The 21717-nt window shown below is 42.7% G+C and overlaps 1 protein-coding gene across 5 annotated transcripts in view; it reads left to right on the forward strand.

Annotated features, from left to right (window-relative positions):
- SAMD4A (sterile alpha motif domain containing 4A) overlaps positions 1–21717 on the forward strand; it is a 206657-nt gene that overhangs the window by 122851 nt on the left and 62089 nt on the right. The gene's annotated exons all lie outside the window — the stretch shown is intronic.

A 21717-nucleotide genomic window follows, 5' to 3' on the forward strand; every position in this document is an offset into this window, starting at 1 on the left:
TGTGGTCAGACCTTCCGTGCCTGTCAACATGCAGGAACCCCCAATTAAAAGATCTGAGAGTAGTAAGAATTAACAGTGACGGCTTCTTGGCCTCTCCCTCCACTCGGATCTCTCAGCTAATGGGTCCTTTGAAATGGCTTTCTCAAATACATAGGAGTGTCAAATTAGAACTACATTAATTGAGATAACCAAGGAAATACTTAAGATACTGCATTCATAAGATTTTTAATTCTTTTTTTTACTTTTACATTGAGATTTTGATAACTCGTACATTTGGGGAATTCAGGGATTATTGCCTCATTACTTTATTATGTAAGAGGTTGTGGGGGCAATCTCTTTTGCAGACTAGTAATCCAGGGAACAGTTTCACTAGCCTCTGTGTGACACAGAGCGGTGGCTGGGACTATAAAGACAGACACATGCAGGCTGGATGACAGAGCTTTTTGGCTAAAGTTTCCCGGGTCAGGGACAGAATCTAGTAATTATTACAAAACTCTTTGATAGCTGGGAGAGATGCAAGCTCCAAGCTGCCTGCCCTCTCAAAACTTGGTCTTTCCTATTTTAAGGGCTGAATTTTATGTCATTAGTCTTGGGTCATCATATTTCTGTCTGTCCTGATTTGCACACTCAGGGCTGTAAGTCTTGACAAGATTAGTACATTCGAGGTGGTTAGCAGATTGTAGTCTGTGGGTACTTTCATTTTTCACTGTGGCTGCCCAGCCCTGCAGAGGGGAGAAAATGCAGAGATAACTGTCATGGCCTCCCAGATCTTTGGGTCCCTGTGTAGTACTTAAGTAGAAAAAGACTTGAAGGTTTAACAAGATAACTAGATTACATATCTCAGGAAGAAGAAAGGGGTTGGAGCCCTGTTTCAAAGCCTTGGCAAAGAAAGCTCAGATCTCTCTTCCAGAAAGTTTCATGCAAACACTTAGGCCATGTCAACACTTGTATTTCAGTATCTCTTTAACAAAACATTAGTGTCATTGCTTTAGTCTTCTGCATTGTCTATGGTGGTTAAATGGTGTTTGTCAAAGCTGCAAATTTTGGGTCATTCATTCACTTGTGCCTCTATCAAGTATATCCTGAGCACCTGGGAAGCGGGTTGACGAAGTGGAAAGAATCAGGACTTTGGTGTCAATGCCCTGCTAAGTCCAAATCTCAGATCTACAATTTGCTAACTACAGCTTGGCCAAGTTACTTAACTCTCTGAGCAAGGTCTTCACTTGCAAAATGAGAACATTCATGATATCCATCTTTGAGGGCTGTGGTGAAGGCACATGAGATTACATATGTTGACGGCCAGCCCTGGCCAGAGCTGGCAATGGCATCTGCTAAGCGAATAAATGGAGAGAGTAGGGAGGACATCGAGGAGCAAAGTGCTAACACTGACACCCAGGGTCTGTGCCCACATTTGCATCTCTGACTGTCACCTGGTGAAGGCACCTTTCCCGAGCCCAGGCCATGCAGAGTAGACTAGGGGTCCTTGACTATGCCGTGACTTTTGGCCATTTCACTACAATAGAAAATGGTTGGACTGAAGGCTTCAGGACCTCTTCTGCACTGAAGAGCTAGACGTCTTTCTTCTTTTAAAATGAAAAAATACTCATACAAAACAACATGATTATAAATCATAGTAAGAGAACTGAGATCAATTACTGCTTCGCATTTTCAAATTATCAACCACCTTAATGACAGTTAATGAAAAGAAACGAACTAGAAGATGACTTCCTTACACAGTTTTTGGTTTTTAATCTTGGTTTATCCCACGCACGTTTTATTCCTTTGGTCATTACGCTCCAGCAAAATGCCTTAGCATTCGTGGCCTCCTCCCTATGTGGATTCTGTATCATCCAACTGCACTGCAAACACTACCCACCTCCTGGGTGCCCAGCACTGTGTTCGAGGCTGTGGAAAATATAAGGAAGCTTAAGGAAAGTGATTCATTTTCAGGGAACCTATCATATAAGTGGAAAGAGAAGATAGATCAGTCAGTCTCACAATTGAAAATGAAATCTCTCCCTCCAGCCAGACTAATCTGCAAAAATTTTACATAATAACCCATGCATTACATAAAAGTGCAGTTAAAAAAAATAACTCCAATAGCTGCCATCGGGTGATATAGGATTGTGTCAGCTGAACGGGGGCGGGGGGGCCGTCTGTACTGTAAGCACTGTGAATGTGTGAAATGGAAAGATCCTTATGAACCGGAGGGTCAGGAAAGCCTTTGTAGGTAATAGGGGAAGTAAGCTAGGTTAGAGATGGTGAGGGGACCGAGGGTAGGGACATGCATTGTGAGCAAAGGCATGGAGGTTATAGTATGTAGTCAGGGTTGGAAGATAGTGAGGAAGAAGGAGAGGTTCACGAAGGAAAAAGAGTAGTGAGAGACGGCAATACAAGTAGACTGAGGGAGGGGATCTGAGAGCTCTAAAGAGTCCAAGCATCCCACCATGGATGTGGCAGTGATATGAGCAATGCTGTAGAGGGACTGGTGTACTGGGTGCAAACCAGATGAATGACAAGTGCTGAGTTTCAAAACCTCAGTTGTGAGGTAGGAAAAGTATCATGAGGATAGGAACAGGCATGGAGCAGAAGGAATGGGTGCTAGAAATGTTTCTAGGTGTAATTATGAAAATTAGGACTCAGTATTGACTTGGACATACATTATCAATTTATTTATTTGTTCATTCATTAACTTAGAAAATGTTTATTGAGCACCTACTATATGCTTAACCTATTTAAGGCACTCAGGGTGCATCAGCGGACAAGACAAAGATGCTCTCCCTTATGGAGTTTGCAGTCTAACATGTATAAATTATAATATATAAGGAACTTATATAGTGTGTTAGAGATTGGTGAGTGGTATGGAAATTAAAAAAAAAAAAACAGAGTAGGGTCAGAAGGATCAGGCCTAGGTGGTGAGGTGGTTATAGGATTAAATAGGGTGGTCAGGATAGACCTCACCAGGAAGGTAACATGTGAACAAAGACTTGAAGGAGGTAAGGGGGTTAGCCAAGTGGGTGTCTGGGGGGAGAATAGTCCAGCCAGAGAAAAAGCTTAAACAAAGATCCCAAGATCTTTTCCCAGCTTGCTGGGGAAAAGCACAAAGGCCAGTGGCTGAAAGGGAATGAGTGAGTGAGGTAGACAGTGGCGGAGGTTGCCGAGGTATCGGGGAAGGACAGATCCTACAGGGCACTGCAGGCCATTGCAAGGACTTTGACTTTTGCTGTCAGGAAACCAAGAAGCCATTGGAGGGTTTTTGGCAGACAAGTGACGTGATCTGATTTATATTTTAAAGAGATCACTTTGGCTGCTGTATTAAGAATAGGCTCTACCAGGGCAAGGATGGAAACACAAAGATCAGTTCAGAGGCTATTGCAATGATCCAGGCCAGACATTGCTGACTCTGGCCGGGATGGCTGAGGTAGAAGAGAGAAGAGTGTCAGAGTCTAGATATATTTTGAAAATACGAGATTTCCTGACAAGAGAAATGAAGGGTATGAGGGAAAGAATTCAAGAATGACTCCAGAGTTTTTGCTTACGTAACTGGAAGGATGGAGAAAATTTCTATTAAGTTTGAAAGCAAGATTGGGAGTTGTGTCATATATGACGAATCTCGGTGCCCATTAGATGATCAGACAGGTCTCGTGGGCATTTAGATGTATGAGTATGCAGTTTGGGAGAGAGGACTGATCTGAGATAGACATTTGGGAGTTACCAGTACAGAAGTAGTATTTAAAACTCTGAAACAGAATGAAATTACCAAAGCAAAGATGTAGACAGAGAAGAGGACCAAGGACTGAGCCTGGGTACTTCAACATGAAGGCTGAGGAAGAGGAGGATAAAGCAAAAGAAATGCAGGAGAAACCATTGAAGTCAGAAAAAAGTCAAGTGTGTGGGCGTCTTGCAGGGCAAATGAAGAACATGTTTCAAGGGGAAAAGTGACCAGGTAAAATTCTGCTGATACATCCAATAAAATTAGGACCAAGGATTAACCACTGGATTTATCAAAAAGGAATATTAGAGATAAATTGGGAGTACTTCACACATGGTAGGCATTTAAGGGATGAAGAAAGTTGAATTAGTGATTCCAAAGAGATGAAAGGCAAGATAGGGAGAGAAACTAGATACAAGCTCAATTTTCGATGTGTATTGACTTAGAGAAGGTGCTAGAACATTGAGATGGAGAAAAATGATGTTTAGAGGGCATTTAATGCACATGATGGTGCCATGGGAAGTTTTGGAAGGAAGGGATTAGGGTGAGGCTAAGAGTAGGGGGCAAAAACTAAACCCCAATATAACAAGAATCAACCTGTTTTCATCCCTTTAAGTGGAGGCAAGAGTACCTTTTATTGGTTGCAGGCTAAATCAAGTGAGATCACACAGGGACTTTGAGCCACACCTTTTCTCATGAGAAAGAGAAGAATGGGTTGGGACAGTTGAGAAGTCGATTAAACATTTTGGATAGCTTCAAGGCGTTTCAGAAGAGGGGTACTGTATTTTTCAGTACCTCACCGTCCTTGTAAGGCTACTCAGGTCTGGTCATTAAAAGCAAGAATGTGCAGATTCTTCATGAGCCCGTGAGATCAGAAAGAACGAGGTTATTAGCTGTCACAGACTTACACAAAGACTTAGTCAACTTTGTTCTGGCCATTACAAGCAATTCCACTTGTAAGGTGCATAGAACCTGGCTTAGCATCTCTACGTTTGCTTCCTGTCTGAAGTCTGCTATAGAAAAAAGCAAACCATTCAGGAAAAGAACATTCAGGAAAAATACCTCCTGGTTTTCCAAAGAGCCCACAGATTTCCCCTGTGTGGAGGTCAGTGCCACCTCCCTTACCCCAGATTGCCTTTCTAACCATTTTCTGCTCTTCGCTGGTGGACATGGACCCGGAAGAAAACTACGTGCTGCAGTGACAAATGAAAGAAGCTTGTTTCTATTCAAATCGTTGCAATACTTGATTTTACTTCGCGTTCTTTACATGTGGATTTGAAAATGTGCTGCCCTTTGCTAGCCTGGTATGAGGCAAGAACGCAGAAGCTTTAGGTAACAAATTCTTCCAAAATGTTCCATTTAGACTACCCACTTCTACAGTCTCATGGTACACTTTGGAAACTTAGTATTTCTTTCCTTTGTCTCAGTTGATTTTTCTGATAATAAAAACAATACCTTAAAAAATGTTGGCACCGTAGATCATTTAAAAAAAAAAGTAAATTAACAGTGATAGCATACTACTGCATATCGTTTGCTACATGCTGGGTACTGTTCAAAACCCTTTACGTAAATATTAACTCATTTAATCCTCATACCTCCATGATGTGTTATCCCCACTTAACAGATGAGGAAAACTGAAGCACAGAGAGGCAAAGTCACTTGACCAGTGTCACAGACCAACCAAGTTTGGATGAACTGGGGCTTGAACCCAGGTGGTCAGGCTCCAGAGAGTCTGCCTCTGAACTTGAGGAGACATGCCTGTCCTTCCTAATCCTATCCTCAGAGACTGACTCAATTACTAGCTAGTAGACCCTTGTTTGACTCTGACTCTGAATTTGTCCCCGCATGGTTCTCCACAGCACACAGATCTAGGATCCTGCCCAAATCACACCCCCGGTGTGCTCGCTTTGCACTGACCCATATATTTCAATGTCAGCCCTTAGCGTTCTGTGTCACAGTTCCTGGTTGACATATTTGCCCTCCCTTCCCAGTCACAAACTCCTTGGGGACAAGGGTTGTGTCTTCTTGATCCCTCCTTCCCGGCACCTAGAACACTTGTGTGGCTCACAGAAACTGTGGAGATGGCAATTTCCTGGCACGCGTTCAGCTGCCATCCTCCGGGGGCAGTGCGTCTCTGTTAGATCCTGGCTGTCTCTCGCTAGGGCCAGATGTGGCCTCCAGATCCTCCTCTGTATACCCCTCAAGGAAGCCACTATAATTCGATAAGAGATGGTATGCCCTGAAGCCTGTCTGCCCGCCCTGCCATAAATGTTTGCTGAACAGTAGGAACTTAATAAATTCCTGGGCTCACTAGGCAGATGTTCACGAAGTTAATGAATTTCCAAAATAAACGAGAAAACGTCCTTGGGAATTCACTAAATATCTGGTGATAATATTGATCATTTAGCCTTCTGTCATAATCCTCATAGTGACATTTGTCATTACTCTTGCTTTTTTTTTTTTTTTTGCATGACTTATTTTACCAACTATGTCTCAATACTAACAGACTTTTAAAACATACTGTGATCGTGATTGTGGAGGTGGTTATATGAATTTATTCATGTGAAAAAAATGCCATAGGGTTGTACAGAAATTTGTAAGCCCCCGCCTCTCCCCTCCTCCCCCCCAAAAAATCTGTGTACAAAACTGCTGAGATCCAAGTCAGGTCTATAGTCTTGTTAATTGTATTGCATGAATGTCTATTTCCTGGTTTTGATAATGCACTATAGTTGGATAAAATGTCACCTTGTAGGGAGCCGGGAGACAGTACATGAGACCTCTCTGTGTACTATTTTTCAATTTCTTGTTACATCTATAGTTATTTCAAAATTAAAAGTGAAAAAACAAAAACTGCTGAGGCATCCAGTGCCCGGATATCTCTTGGGCTTTGGTTCTTCTGACCTGGCCTTCCAGGAGCGTGGAGGGTCCATCTATTTATGGGAAGGATGGTTGCTAGGCCCCATGGAACCAACACGTGGAACAAAACTAACTCCAGCAGGCAAGGTGAGAAGTGAGGGTGACGTGGATCTCAGGGAAAATGGCTCTTTTGGGAACCCCCGATCCACCAGTGGAAAAAACCCCTCCAAGTCCATGGATTGACCCCGTCAGCCAGGGCCAGCTCCTTCAGAGATACCCGTTTGGTTCAAGAAATCCTCTGCCCTTCAACATTTTCTGACAAGACCAGCAGCCACTTCAAGCTCATTGCAGTCAGCCTGCAAAAAACGATCAGAACCCAGATATTCAAGGGAAGGAGAGACACCACACAGCTTTAGGTAGGCCTGACAGGAAGCAAGGTCTTGGGAGTAGCCTCTTGGAAACTGAAAAGAGAGGGCAAGGCCTGCAGACCCCGATTCTTTTTGGCAGGCTGCAGGTCTTCCCCGTCCTAAGCCACTGGTGCCGTATAAATAAATCTTCATGGAATTATTTTGTCTTTTACCAACATAGTTTCTGGTTGGAAAATTTCTTCCTCCCCCAAATCTAGCCAACCTGGCATGTAACTGAAAAATTCCATTATTTCCTTAACCCCTCATTTGCTTTTCCAAGAGGTAACTCTAGTTGCTTTGCTTCCTTTGAGAAGCATTTATAACAGCTGGCCTGATATATTTTTAGCTTCAGCTTCTTTCCCCTTCAGGGGAAACTTTTTTAAGCATAACACTGGCCTTCTTGATACTACGGTGTGAAGGGGGCTCAGGGAGATCTCGGAAGATCTGGTATTACCACTACCTAATCCTTCCCTTCCAAGAGTCCAGAGGTTTCACGGGACTGTGCTTTTCCTCACCACGCTTCATGTTTCTTTTCTGAGGCAACAATCGGAAAAACACTACAGTAAGCAAGAAGTCTGCTGGTTTAGTGTGAGTTGGCGGAGATCCCACTGCCTGGGCAAAGCCAACGACCTCCATGGGCCTCCATGCACCTTGGGTCATGAGGCTGTGCCATCCGTCCCCTATCCAGGAGGATTTTTCTTAGACCCTAATTCCAGGGCGGGTTATTAAATACTAGATGAGCCAAGTTCTAATTCTCTACTGTAATTCAAAAATAGGATGGATTCTGGCTGGGATACATGGCTTAGATTGGACTAGCCTGGAAGAGGGAAGGAAGGAGGAAGAGATGAACATGGTTTCTTTAAGACTTTTTTGAGCCCTGTAGTCTTATGATTTCTATTATTTCACAAGATTTAGAGTCATAGTCTAATAGCGGCTGCTCCACCAAAAAAAAAGAAAGAAAGAAAGAAAGAAAGGAAGAAAAAAAAAACTGGACAAGAAAACTTCTGATCTTGCACTTATTTTTTTCTTTTCTCACTTTTAAGGTTTCCAGGGACAAATTCAGGTTACACTGAAGAAAGATGTATCATGAATGTAACTTAAATGTATATACATTATATATATATATATATACACACATACATACATATATATTTGACATCTTTAATATCAGGCAAATTAAACCCTTGAATTTCATGGTTTCAAGTAAGGGTGAATCTTTGTGGCAGTGCTTACTGTCAATTCGGGGTGTATTTTCTAACTCTTAAACACTGTACATACCATTCCTGCCACCCCCATTCTCAACATTCTATTAGGTAAAGAATGGTATCTGAGTACAGGAAATCTCAGGTATAAGTCAATTAAGAGAAAGGTAAGGAGACGAGGAAACAAGGAAGACAGGGGGTTCCAAAATCTGGAAAATGCTATATAGGATTTTCTAACATACCCTGGAGTAATCATTCTTTGCCAAAAGTCTGGACCATTTCCATAGACGAATTCCATGGCTAGAATTAGAGGAACCAGTGAGAGCACAGGGTTTGCTTTAGAGATTTGTTTCACAGCCAACCTTGCTGAGATGCATCCTTTCAGAAAAGCCCAGCAAATCCATATGGAGCTAAAAGATTCATAGCAGGTTATTTTATACTTCAGTCTTCTCCTCTGTACAGGAAAATGTTGCTGTGCAAAGGGAATTACAGGGCTAAGTGGCATGTTAGATATTCAATTTGGGGGTATAAATGACAAGGCAGTGTCCATCAAGATCAAGTACACGACTTCAAAGTCAGATGCTTTGGTTTTCTCTTGCAGCTCCTCCAATGAGTAGGTGTCTGGTGATGGACAAGTTACTTGGCCTCTAAAGCTCCTTTCTTCGTCTATGAAATGGGACTAAATTTCAGTAGGAGACCTCTTAAATGATTTGATCAGGATTGGTAGTTGATGTGTTGATTATAAGAGCTGTTTAAAGCAAGGAATCATAAAAAAAGGAATAGGACCATACATACTAACTTAAAGCATGAATACGTACATTCATGTGCTGTTTCTATATAGAGCAATGGATCTTTCTTTGAGGATAGCGCTCCTAACTCTGGCTGCTCTTTGTCTTTCCTGCATAATTCACACCCTGGATGCATGATTGTCTGTGATCTCTTCAAAATGGAAAAAGCATTTGAAGACATTTGCAAAAAAAAAAAAAAGCAATCAGAGCACAGAATCTTTCTGAATTCAACAGTAGATTTTTAAGCAAAACAATGACTATTTCTAAAACATGTAATGCAGTTTTTGTGCAATTAACTTTTTTATAATTCCTATGTCATCATTTGTTATACTTTTTTAAATGACATATTTACAGTAAGTACAACCGGCATAAACAGATTTGGGAACAAGATCAATGGACTCTTGGTCCCCCTCCAAGTTCTCTGGTGGGAGCAGAAGTGTACAATTGAATCACAGTTGAGGAGTTGGTGCATCATGGGCATCAGGGAGTAGTGTAAGGGGAAGGGAGAGTACTGGTTGGTCTATCAAGTTGGTTAAGTGAAGATGAGTTGAGAGCTACTTAGGGTTGTTGTGAGGATTTAATGAGAAATGTGTGTAGCGCACTTGCCAGTAGGAGATGCTCAACAAATAATAGCCCTCATTATTATTATTTCTTCACTTGTGGCTAATACTGATACAGTAAGGATTGCTTCTAACACCAGGCCAGGCTCTCCAGGAAATGGGGCTGGAATAGGCTCCCTGGGGCAGCCTTATGACAAAGCTCTTCCTACATGTTAAATTGAAATCAAGATGCTTTAACTCAGCTCCGCAAAGAGCTGGCCCTCCACAAATATCAATATACCCGTAAGGATTATTCCAGTGATATATCTTACTAAATGCCTTAAAATGGACTAGAAAAAAAATAAGAGTAGAGTAAGGTAAACATTTGTTGTTGCTTCTTCGGGATCCATTGCTAGCAGGCATAATTTTTTAAATCAGTGATATATGTAAGGATATTATTCAAATTTATAAAAAATGATCCTTAAGGGAGGCGCCCGTGTGACTCAGTCAGTTAAACATGTGCCTTCAGCTCGGGTCTTCATCCGGGGGTCCTGGGATCGAGCCCAGCATCGGGCTCCCTGCTCAGCTGGGAGTCTGCTTCTCCCTCTGCCCCTGCCTTTCCCTCTGCTTGTGCTCTCTCAAATAAATAAATAAATAAAATCTTTTAAAAAATGATCCTTAAGGAACAGAATTGGATTCACGAGAGACAAATGAGTTTATGCACATACATACGGGCCAGGGAAGTGCGGCTGGTCCCAAGAGTTTAAAATGTTTGGAAGAAAAAGAATGTGACGTAGTGAAAAGAGCAATGGGTTGGGAAAGTCACCTCACTTCTAACTCAGTGTGTGATCTTGCAATCTTGGGGACTCCCACATTGTCATGAAGGTACAAGTTTGGATGACCCCTAAGGACCCTTGTTAGTACTTTCATCCTACGCTTCTAAGGTAGGAGCTGATGAGGATACAATGCTGTTAGGTTGCGGTGAGCAGGAGAAGGAGGGTGCTGTACCACTGAACGTGCTAGGCTGGTATTCAAGCAGCAGGTGCCTGCCAAAGCCAGGGGGAGGCTCCCCGGATATACTCGGCATTAACTACACACTCAGCGAGAACCTGATAGGATTTCAGTTCCCGTCATTGTTAAAAGAATGTGAACACCAGTAACTGCTCGACGGAGTTTGGAAGTTTGGAACTGAAAAGTCTGGTGGACAGGGAATGCCCAGGAACCACTTTTTCACTCTACCTTTTGAAGTGAGTACCGTGTTAGGGCCACGTATCATCTACTAAAAATAAAAAAGATACAAAAGGAATAGGATATGAAGATGTTCGTGAAGAGAGAGAAAAAAAGTCTTCTAAAAGAAAAGGCAGGGTGGTTTAGGCTGGAGTAATAAGGCTAAATAAGGAGTGGTTTGATCATTGAGAAGGACCTTAAAGTGCGTTAATAGGAAGGGCACTATCACGAGTTCCTTGGTCTCTGCCATATAGAAAGAAAAGAAAATGGGCAACGATTACAGGTAAAGATCTTGGTGATGATGAGACGCCTGAGCATGTTACGATGACAAATGTGGGTTCGCTACCCGGTTGGAGTTAAAACACATCAGAGGATAGACAGGTTCAGTTGCCCGGCGCCCACATCACGGATGACCTGAGAGCCACTCCTGCTCTGTGATTGTGGCATCATCTTAAAGAGATTCTTTTGGGAGCAAAGTGAACTGTTTGAAGGTTCTTTGTTTTCAGAGATCTGGTAAACTTTCGGCATGTTACTGGTCTTATTCCTGTGCCATTAAGTTAAACATTTCCACAGAGGAAGGGGGGACATGCAGCTTTGGGGCTCTGTGTCAAAAGCTACTACCCATTTTGGGGCGCCTGGGTGGCTCAGTTGGTTAAGCGACTGCCTTCGGCTCAGGTCATGATCCTGGAGTCCCAGGATCGAGTCCCGCATCGGGCTCCCTGCTCGGCAGGGAGTCTGCTTCTCCCTCTGACCCTCCTCCCTCTCATGCTCTCTGTCTCTCATTCTCTCTCTCAAATAAATAAATAAAATCTTTAAAAAAAAAAAAGCTACTACCCATTTTGGATTAAAACACACACACACCACCACCACCACAACTTTTGCAATACCCAAGTCCAAATAAAATGAGACATGCATCCCTCGGTGCCAGTTTCCTGAGGAGCCGTCTCTGAGGGTGTCCGTGGTTGGTGACAGCACCCAACACTATCTCACAGAGCCTAGAAGTTCAGCTTCTCGGCGGAAGAAGGATAGTGGTGGCAAAGATGAAGACCCTGAGCGTGCTCCCCTAATCCATCATTATCGTCAAAGTGGAGCATAAGGGAGAGAACATATAATATAGACAAGTCTCATTTACATGGTGGGTATAGTCTTTAAAAATTGCCTGAAATGACCTTTATTTGAGTCAAATCATTTTCCCATCGACTAGAACTATGATTTGGGGTACACATTATCTTGGTTTCTAATTAATCTTCATTGGCAGGAACTCGGTTCCTGAGATTTTCTATCAAAGTTAATAATCTGTAAAGTATCTTAAGATAACAAATATCGAAAGGATTTCATCGGGTGATTTTTTTTGGGGGGGGGTAATGTGTATAATAGTCCTTTTCTTCAGTAAATTGGAATTCTTTAGATGGCTGTTTTTGGTTTTGGTTTGCTGTCTCTAACAAGTGCCATTTCTGTGGTGTTGGATGGGCAGGGCAGGTGGTGCCCTAAATCCCACCTCAGGCTGCATTTCTAAATGTGGAGAGTGTGGACCTCCTGAATACTTTCAGGAACTAGAGAGAGAGAGCTTGCTGAGGAGAGATGTTGATGGGAGGGCTTGACTAGAATAACGCCTGGATCTGTATCCACTGGGTGCTGTGGGAGAACATTCAAGACTGAAGCATGTTTGGGAAGTTGGAAGAGTTGGGGAGTAGTTGTTAGGCCTCAGGGAGCTAGGTTGTGAGAAAGGGAATTATTCACATATGTTCATCATTATCCAAGAAATTATTCTGTGCCTGTGATATTGTTATTAACTCTGCTGGTTTTAGCAGGATAATTTAAATATCCCAACTGAATGTTCTATATAAGTATTATTCTAAAAGCTAGAGCTCACTGCAAGTGTAATCATGGCATCTTTGGGTAAAAACGACCACATGCATACATTTGTTTACTTTTGGCAATGCAACTCCAAATCCCAAAGCATTGTGTGCTCAACTTCAGAGTTTTTGGTTCCCCAAAGTGTGTCTACCTGGAGTGTGAGCTGAGAACATGATTGAGGCCAGTCAGTCCCTAAGGCCGGATCTGAGTTGCAGATCCTAAATTCAAGGTAAGTCTCGGTGCATAGCTCACTGTTGTTAAAGAATAAGAATTGTCAGTACTCGGAGAGGGTAGGTGTCTTGCAAGCAAATGATGTGTTGCTTGAAGGCTTTCTTTTCAATCTATGAGATGTGCGAAAAAGAATGGAAAGCTTTGTGTGGTCACAGTTCTTCCCCTAATTTTCTGTGGGTGATCTCTCTCTCTCTAGCTAGAGGCAGCTGCTTAATTTTTATTTGCTTTTAGAGTTATTCTCTTGCTCCTCTTCCCCAGCCACTCAATCTGTATGCAGTTCCGAGAGCAGGCTAATTATGGGGTACTGGAGAAGCAGTTGCTCAGAGAAAAGCTCTTCAAGCATTCAACCGGGACGGCTTGATGCCGAGGTCTCGCTCGTGACCCTCTCCTCATTCCCGTGCACACGTCTGCACGGAAGCAGCCTTCCATCCTTGTGCAGTTGCAAGAACAAACTTTTTAGAAAGGTCAACACAAGAAATAAGTGCTTTTTCTGACAGGACAGAGCAAGCAGAGGATTTCATGTTTACTTCTTGGGTCTTCACTACAAAAACATAACCACAAAGCAGCCAAGAGAAAAAAAAAGTGCCTTTCCCTAACCAAGGCTTTGTCATTTTGGCTGCCCCTGAAATGGCTTAGGAGCAAGGCGCTTTATACACTCGGGTCAAACTCTCAAACTGGCGTGACTCCAAGTGAAAGGGCTGCTAAAATTCCTTGACCCAGGAGATTGCTTTTGCTTGCAGGTCAATGTTTTCAACTCCACTTCATTATTGAGTAAATAATGGTTTACTTCCAGAGATCCTCCTACCCTGTGAGACCACTCTACCACTCTAAATGGTATGGGCTGAGAGAAACAAAGCGTTTGAAAAGATAGTTCATTAGGAATCCTGACTTTTGGGGGTGGGAGGGAAGGATCCTGACTTTGGGAAAGAAGGGTGCAGAGGAACACCTTCCCTTCTGCCTCTCCCTCTTTTAGATCAGCTTAGACCCAGCCCTTTGGAATCATCCAGATTGGCAAAGATTTGAATGGGCCCTTGGCCAAGCTGTTGGAACTCTAGGAAAATCCTGCTTGATACCTGGATTTCTCTTCAACCTAATGAATCTATAGAATCCCATCCTAATACGCTAGATTACAGAATCAGAGTCCAGAAAGATCTCAGGCAATATTGGTTGTGGTTCAGAGCACATGCTTTGGAGTCAAACCAACCTGGGTTTCAGTCCCAGTTCCACTGATTACTAGCTGTGTGACCTTGGAGAAATGCCTTAACCTCTCTTGGCCTTGATTTCCTCATATTACAAAGAGGGGAATAATCACCACCCATGAGTGATTGTGAAAGTCCTCTGGGTGTTTTCCCTTGAAGACATCCCTCCTGGAGACTTCTATCCTCCTATTTCAGTCCTGGTTTAAAAACTTGTTCTTCATTTTTTTTTAATTTTTAAAAAAATTGTTAAGTAGGCTCCATGCCCAAGGTGCAACTTGAACTCACAACCCTGACACTAAGAGTCACATGCTGTACTGACTGAGCCACCAGGTGCCCCTAAACCTAGTTCTCCTTCAGTTCTAGGAAATGTTCTCAAATTTTAAAAATCTTTTCCTCTCATTCATTCTGTGTTCTCTTTTTTAGGAACTCCTTTTAATCACATAATAGCTCTTCTCTAATGATACTGTTACTCCTTAACTTTTCCTGTCCTATTTCCACAATCTTTTTGTTCTACTTGCTGAGTGATTTCTAAGACTTTATCCTCCAAACCTATTATATAATTTTTAATCTCTGCTATCACATTTTCCCATTCTAAGAGTTTTTTCTTGTTCCTTGAATGTTCCTTTTTATATTGCATTCTGTTCTTGTTTCATGGGTGCAAAACCTTTGCTAATAGCTCTGAAGACATGACAGTTGAGTTTTGGAGTCTTTTTCTGCTCCCAACATTGTGCTTCCTTGGACTTTCTTTTTCTGTTTGTTTTGGACCCTGTCCCTCAAGTGAGAGTCCTTTCATTTAATGGGAAAGCTCTAGAACCTCATATGTGTGAATTCTATCACAGAGAGATCAGGTAGAGGTGTGGCCTGGCTGCTGCTATTGGGGGCTCACACAAAATACCAGCTATAATTCTTTTCTCATGGACCAGTCCATTTCCCCTAGAGGAAACTTTGTCTCCTCCTGGAAGACTCAGGCCTGGCTGCCAGGGTTCTAGGGGCTGTTAAGAGAAAGGTGCTAAGATGATAATCACTTGGTTTTATGAGGTGTGGGAGAGAAGCTAAGGGTCTCCTTGTGCCTTAGATATACTTTCTACCAAACCTCCTATTTTGGCCCCTCCCTGCACCCCTGCCTTTAAAGGTACCTGGTCTCTGAGTCCAGAACTTCTTGGGACTCCTGTGGCATGAATGGCCGTGTTTCCCCTTCCTGTGGACATACATGTCATCTTTCTTTGGTCTGCTGAGTCAGTTATCCCATGTCCTGCTGTTTCTAGCCCCCAAAATATCATTGACTTCTGGTGATACCCACTGTCTTCTTCTGTCTTCTCTCCTGAATTCTTTTCCTTATGGGTTTATACATTTGCTGTCATTTTAGTGAGCTTCCAGAAGGAACAGAGGAACATCTGCATAAATTGGAAGCCTATTTTAATTTGTTTACTTGTTTATGATCTGTCTCCTCACTTGAATATAAATCCCAAGAAGTCAGGGGCCTGGTCTTGTTCCCTGAAGTATTCTTGTTGTCCAAACGCTGCCTAGCATATCACAGATGTTGAGTACTTACTGAATGAATGCATGCATGCATGCATGCATGACATGTAATATAGTTGTACAATGCCTATATCCCACTAAAAAATAATACTTTACCCATAACTATTTCTATCTTTGAGGATTAGGCAGTGAAATAAAACTTTATGCTACTCACAGATTTTAAATGGGGATAAATCTGCTTCTTTTTCCTTTTAAGTTTTTTATTTATTTTTTTAAGTAATCTCTATACCCCAAGTTGGGCTTGAACTCACGACCCCAAGATCTAGAGTCACATGCTTTTCCAACTGAGCCAGCCAGCCACCCTGAATCTGCTCCTTTTAAATTAAAATCTTTAATGGGGTGTACCTGAAATATCTTTACCTCCCCTAGAACTTCCCCTTCAAGCTTGAGATTTTCCTAATGGTGATCTTCTCACAAATCACTCTGGATAACTAATAGGATGTTGCCTGTTTCCGTTAAAGCAAGGGCTACATTTGGACGCTAAGAGACTGTTGGAAGTTCCCATGGCCAAGTAGAAAGATTCCTGGAACTTGAGCTTGGTGCCTCTCATTTATGATGTGACCTTCAGCCTGTCAGCCATCTTCCCTCAGTCTCCACTGTCTTATCTGGGAACTAGACTGCGGAGAACAGAAATATTGACTAAATGATCCCTGAAGTTTTTTTTTCAGGCTCTAAAATGACAGATTCTGCAGTCCTGCTAATTATGAAGTGTCAGTCAATAATAAATAACCGTCTCTAAGGCTCAGGTCGGACAATAGTGACATCCCAGTGGAAAATGCCTGGTCTTTTCAAATGACAAATCAGTTGATTCATTAGATAATTAGGTATATAAATGATGGCTTCTAGGTCTGTCTACATATAGACATCCCAGCTGCAAACCTCTCCATAAATGTATTGTCATAATTAAAATCACAGAATTAAAGAAATACAACCCAAACTGATGAGCAGGATTACTTGTAGTAGGGAAAGAAGTCTTCCAGGGTGAAGACTTTGACTAAAGAAGGTGTTGCTTTCTCTAGTCTACAAACAATACTTGATTTCACAGTGGTGGCTATCTCTCTGAGCAGTGAGGCAAAAATGAGAGGGTCCTGTGGCATATCTGGATTGGTGATGGCTAAACAGTGTAGACAGCTAATAGGAGAAGGACAGGTGCACAGAGTGCCCAGACCTGGAAAATGCCGACATCTGTGAAGATGCAATAGCCCTGATTCTGGAAACACGCTGATGGCATATGATCATTTTTTGGAGGTCCTAGTTCCTGCTGTGCTTGGGTTACACTGTTCATGCTGTTGTAAAAATCTATAGTTCTCAACGGTTGGGTTCTGCCTTGTATTACTCTGGTGTTAAATGAGGGATTATCCGTGGTAGATCACAGATCTATTATTCTATTCTTCTTTATCAACATCATTCATACAAAGATTAATAACCATTGATATAATATGAATGATGAAGACCCAAAGCATCAAGGCTCTAGTCTTAGCTTCAGTATCAACTTTCTTGAGTGGCCTTGGACAGTCACTGTATCTCTCTAAGCCTCTGATTCTTTAACTGATAAAATGGTGGGGGGCAGCGAGGGGAGAGAAGGTTGTAGAATAGATGATTCCTAAATCGTATTTTTAAATTCCCTTCCTGCTTTAAAGTTCTGGAATTCCGAGATAATTAGGGAGTAAATAAACAAGGGAAACAAATTGCAGCTTTATACCTTCCAGTCTTCTGAAAGTATTTTTGGAGGAAGGGCCCAAGAAATGTAGCACCATCACTAAAATTCCATCAGGACCAAATCCACTGGGCACCTAAACAACAGCAACATCTACTTTTCAATAAAATGTTGGCATTTATCTCGACCAGTTCTCCTGAGGTCTTGCGTCAGGAATGAAAGGCTCTATATCCACGCCCGAGAAAGCGGTACATCCGCCCCTTCGGGCACCTGGTGAAGCAGTTTCATTTCAGGGGGAATCATTTTTAAAGCACAGCTTTTTGTTCAGGGAAACATTGTGGTTATCTCACTTCTCCGAAGGAAAAAAAAAAAAAAGCTACGTTGTTTCCCTTAAGTCTGGGGCTCCCCCAGCATTTAATTTAAAATGAAAAGATCCTGGTTTGGCTTCTTTATGCAGAGATTGCCTGACTCTGCCCTCAGACCACCCACACAAGACCCAAACCATAAGCTTTGTGGGTCATTTGGGGAAAGCCCAAATGGAAGAGAGAGGCTTTCCATGTGGTTGAGCAGGTGATTTCTAATTCAGTTATAGGGAATCTTCATTCATCTCAGATTCACGGATTTCAAATGATTGTATGGAATAGCCAACTTACAGCCAAGGAAACAACATGCACGTTTACCATGGAAGCAAGAGAGCAGAGCTTCTTCAGCTTTCATAAATGTCCCACTACTGTCATTCCAAAATGGGGGGCCGGGTGTATTACCACCTCCTCAAAAACACTCGTTAGTCCTTGAGATACTGTGGTGAATTCATTGAAATTGAAATCACCTAAAATTTTTACTTTCTCAGCACTTCTTCACCTTCGTGCAAAGTGTTACTTAGAATATTAGCACTGCCTTACAGCTCCTCGCTGTTGTGTGCTTCTCTCCCTAGCAGGTGGTGGCTTAATACATAGTAAAAGGTACTGATTGTTATCTGGGCAGCCCTGTCTCCTGTTACACTCTCCTCGTCCTCTGTGGCCCTGTTGACTAGAGACACTAAGTGTTTGTTGAATGAGGAGGTTAGCTGAACCTCTCTCTTCCCAGGAAGGGAAATTTCAAAAATTTCAAAAAAAATTTTTGAAAGATTTCAAAAGCAGTTTTCCACACATCATCTTAGCGGGTCTTTCTTGATCACCTTTCCTGGTGCCCAGCATATGCTCCGCACACAGGGCACATGCTCAACAAATATTGGATGGATTGATGGATGGATGAGGATGAGGCAAGCAGCATGTGATCCCACAGCAACCCTGGGAAGTAGGTAAAGAGGTATTACCATTATTAGAACTGTATTCCACATGAGATCCTGAGACCCTGAGGAGCCAATGGACTTGCTCGGGGTTTTGGATATTGAGTGTTCAGCGTCAGGGCTGAGAGTCTAAGTCCGCAAGTTCTTTCTGCCGTAAGAGGCCCAGTGTAGTGTTGGTCATAAGAAGGCAGGCTTGCAAGTCAGAGAACCTTGGTCTTGAACCCTGGCTGTCTGATCTTTGACAAGTCCATTACCCGCTGCAACTCAGCTTCCTGTCTGTGAAATTTGTGTTGGGCAGGGTGGAGGGAGGAGTAATGGTAGAACCTGCCTCTGAAGGCATTAAATGAGGACTAAATGAAACAACGTCTACCTATCTGTACCTGACATTTAGTTGGCATTGACACTGACGCTGTGCTCACGGCCACGTGGCCCCTTCTTCAGAGAATGAAGGAACAGGAGAGGTGGTTCTTAGGGATGGGTCTTTTAGGTTGCATTTGGGGAAATGACAGTACAGTATCCCCAGCCTGGGGCTGGTAAGAAAGAAGCAGAGTCAGGAGACAGGGCATTCATTCATCCAGTCACCCTTTCATGAGATCCTAAAATGTGCAGGAGAAATGAGAGCATTGGATGAGCCAGGAGTGGGGAGGATGATATAGTGTCGTGCCTGCCCTTCTCCAGAACCTCGCCTGTGGTGAGCACCTGGCAGAGCCTTTACCCTCACATCCCTGGCTGGCTGTTCTATTGGTATTACAAGGCAGACTTTTTAAAAATATGCAGAAATAAATAATGTGGGGAAAATACCTTGTCCAGATGAGAATGGCACTGCAGAAATATGCTAATAGCATTATAGCATTGTAGAAGGTTGGCTCAGGGAGGGGCTGAGAGACCATCTGCTGAGCTATAATGGCTTTTTCACTGTTGTGCCCTCAGCTTTTAGAGCACGGAACATGGTGGGCACTCAACACGTATCTGATGAATGAATTAATTAAGTCACCTAGTCCATGCCCTTGTTTTGCCTATGAAGAACCCAGTGTAACCCAGCCACATAATAGGTGCTTAGCTTGACTTGAATTTCTAAATATAATGGAGGTACTTAGAATTTTCAATAAGAACTTTGGACAATCAGTATTGCTTACCAGTGTCAGGACAAAGAAAGAGAGGGTCTCATGAGGTGTTCTGGGCACTGAAATCTAACGGTAAAGAAGGTGATTCACATGCCCTGACCCTCCAGAAAATAGAAATGAAATGTGAACACTAAAATGTGTGAGAGGAGGGGTGCCTGGGTGGCTTAGTCGGTTAGGCGTCCGACTCTTGATATCGGCTCAAGTCATGATCTCAGGGTCATGAGATCAAGTTCTGCATTGGGCTCCCCACTCAGCAGCCGGGGGGAAGGGAGGACGGGGGAGTCTGCTTGAGATTCTCTCTCTCTCTCTCTCTCTCTCTCTGCCCCTCCCCCAGCTTGTGCATGCTCTCGATCACTCCCTCTCTCTCAAAAATAAATAAATAATCTTTAAAAAAAAAAAAAATGTGTGAGAGGAAAGGAAAGACCAAGTTGAGTCTGAGTCAAAGGAAGAGGATTCTGATTAGGGCAGAGAAAAGTTTGTCAGTGTAAGGATTCTGAAAGAGCAAGGAAGATACCCTTTTGGTATGACAGACCATGGTGGAAATTTATCTCTCGTAAATCTGTGAAGTAATCAGAGATATTTTTCATACCGTCCATAATATGCTGAAAATGATCTGTGAATGTCATTAGATTGGCTAATACTTGGAGTTGATTTTTCCATTAGCAGTGTTGGTTTCCATTTGAGGTATTCTTACTCTGACAACTGATAATTAATATTTCTGTAGCACTTTACACTTTGCAAAACCCTCTTATGTACATTAAATGATTGGACTTTTTCCAACAATCCCATGCTGTATCCTTTGATATCTAATATTGGGGGAAACTGAGGCACAGAGAGGTTATATGACTTACTACCCAAATCCCAAATTCTTCTCGCTCTAGCAGGCTGCTTTTTGTATGGTTGATGCCTATCCCAGAATCAAGAGAACAGGTGTCAAGCCAGCAGGTCAGAGCTGGATATGTAGGCAGTGTGTCTTAACCTTGAATATACACACAAATCCCCTGGCATCTTAAAATCAGATCCTGGTTCTGTAGGTGTGAGGTAAGGCGGGAGAGTCCAGCCTTTCTGGGGAAAAATAAAAGGCTCCAGGTAATGCCAGTGCTGCTGGTCCATGGATTTAGAACACAGTTTTTGCTGTTTGTGAATCAGGTATGCTTTCACCAGCAGAATTTCCGGACTTAAAGAAAAGATGCTCAGAGCTTCCTGCAGCTGATTCACATTCAGGGAGGGCCTCCAGCTGAGCCCTGACCCTCTCTTCCTGCTCGGCAAGAGTGAAATGGCCACAGCAAGAAGCAGGCACTATTGTTCAGGAATAAAAACATGTGTCTAAGGGGTCTTCACAAAGTTCTGCCCAGGTATCCTTCAGGTTGGAATTCTGGAGGCAAAATAGCATTTATTTTACCTGGAGGGCAGGGCAAGAGTGATAAGATCCTGAGCTGAAGAGCCCGAGCAGAATTCTGCATGTGAATCCAAAGCAAACAGGACTTGTTTGGTAGGAGAAGCAATGATTTGTATGTTGTCCTTTAAAAGCCACTTGAAAAGGAAACGAGATGTCCATTCTCTGTGGGCATCTTATTAAGACCAGGCAGAAACATCATCCAACTTGGGGAAGTTCGCAATGTCTAGGATAGGGGACAGAGTTTGGGGGGGACACTCAAGCAAAAAGATAGCCCAAGACGGTAGTTCTCAGCCTGGCTAGCCATTACGGGTACTCAGGTGCATTAAAAAGTATGAGTCTCTGACCCCACTATAGGGATTTTCTCTTACTTGGGTCTGGAATGGGGCCTGGGCAACAGGATTTTTTTAAAGGCTCCAGCAAGGTTGACTGTGTAGCCAAGGTTAAGAACCACAAGCCTAAGGCAAAAATGTGGCAAATGTGACAAACATGCCCCAGGATGGGAGGTGGAGTGAAGAGTTTGTATCAATATATGCACACAGTGGGTTCTTATTATTTGCAATCGTTAGGTTCTATAAAATCACTGTGAGCACTGGATTAACAAATCCTGAACCATTGTTTCTGGGGGAGATAGAGGGTGATGTTCCTGCAAGCCTCACATTTTCATCAACCAATCAATACATAACTTTGTTTCA

Source organism: Mirounga angustirostris, unplaced genomic scaffold (assembly GCF_029215605.1).
Source record: "Mirounga angustirostris isolate CCGP_5_RB_7025 unplaced genomic scaffold, mMirAng1.0.hap1 SCAF_9, whole genome shotgun sequence".
Taxonomy (NCBI): Eukaryota; Metazoa; Chordata; class Mammalia; order Carnivora; family Phocidae; genus Mirounga; species Mirounga angustirostris.